Raw genomic sequence first — 594 nt, 5'->3', positions numbered from 1 at the left:
TAGGGAAGAATCTGTGGACCAAGAAGTGTAGGGGTCGGACAGGAGTCACTGGATGGCTCGGAGAATGGTGCGTTGGAGAGGTAGGGTGGTAGGGTGGTAGGTGAGCGCAAACAAGAGACGGGAGGCGGGAGACGGCGGGGCAGGTTTGAGGGAGAGAGAAGATGCACGGTCCACGGAGCGTGCTCTGGCAAGGCCGGTGTGCATAGTGGTGAGGGGATTTCCACGTAGGGAGAAGTGGCGAGATATGAGTTGAAACTGAGTCTCAAAGTCATGCTTGTCACTACAGAGCCTGCGTAGACGGAGGTATTGGGAATAGGAAATGGAAAGCTTGGTGTGTTTAGGGTAGGAGGAGGAGAAGTTGAGGTATTAATATGAGTCTGTGTGTTTGTAGTGGATGGAAGTGGTTAGAGTGGAGTGATGAATGCTGACCGAAATGTCATGAAAGGATACAGAGGTGTCAGAGATAGTGCAGGAAGTGGAGGGCAGGATGGAAAGATTTTACAAAAGAGATGAAGTAGTCTAGATGTTCGCGGGAGAGTGAGTTGCACCTCAACGTAGGCAATGAACAGGTTCGCATAGTTGTGGCAGGTATAT

The sequence above is a fragment of the Octopus bimaculoides genome, chromosome 1, assembly GCF_001194135.2.
Source record: "Octopus bimaculoides isolate UCB-OBI-ISO-001 chromosome 1, ASM119413v2, whole genome shotgun sequence".
Classification (NCBI taxonomy): Eukaryota; Metazoa; Mollusca; class Cephalopoda; order Octopoda; family Octopodidae; genus Octopus; species Octopus bimaculoides.
This window is presented reverse-complemented; position numbering follows the sequence as displayed.